The 506-nt window shown below is 37.4% G+C and overlaps 1 long non-coding RNA gene across 1 annotated transcript; it reads left to right on the forward strand.

Moving 5' to 3' along the window:
- Nucleotides 1–10: 10 nt before the first annotated feature.
- On the forward strand, nt 11–503 carry LOC121939858. Its single transcript, XR_006105534.1, has 3 exons — nt 11–85; nt 210–334; nt 462–503. It is a non-coding gene; the product is annotated as an uncharacterized LOC121939858 (long non-coding RNA).
- The last annotated feature ends 3 nt before the right edge of the window (nt 504–506 follow it).

Below are 506 nucleotides of genomic sequence, written 5' to 3' on the forward strand. Positions count from 1 at the left end.
ACTGAACTCTTCAAGATGAAGAACTCTTATGAGGAGGCTCTGGATCAGCTGGAGACCTTGAAGAGAGAGAACAAGAACCTGCAGCGTATGTCAATCTTACTCTACATAGAGAGGCTATTATCAGAATCATAAAGGTTCTTCTTATAATGTATACTAAGTAACTCTATTATAAGTTACTCAAACTGTATTTGGCTTTGGATGTTCTATAGAGGAGATCTCAGACCTGACAGAACAGATTGGTGAGACTGGAAAGAGTATTCATGAGCTGGAGAAAGCCAAGAAGACTGTGGAGACTGAGAAATCAGAAATTCAGACAGCACTGGAGGAAGCTGAGGTTATTCAATTTTTAATTACAGCCATTTGTTATTTTGCTTGTATTAAATCAAAATAATCCATGTCAGTTTAATTCAGTATTGAATCTGGTGGCGTTTATCAATATAATTAAATACAATAATTAATAGGGTACACTGGAGCACGAGGAGGCGAAGATTCTCCGTGTTCAGCTT

Source organism: Plectropomus leopardus, unplaced genomic scaffold, assembly GCF_008729295.1.
Source record: "Plectropomus leopardus isolate mb unplaced genomic scaffold, YSFRI_Pleo_2.0 unplaced_scaffold63686, whole genome shotgun sequence".
Classification (NCBI taxonomy): domain Eukaryota; kingdom Metazoa; phylum Chordata; class Actinopteri; order Perciformes; family Serranidae; genus Plectropomus; species Plectropomus leopardus.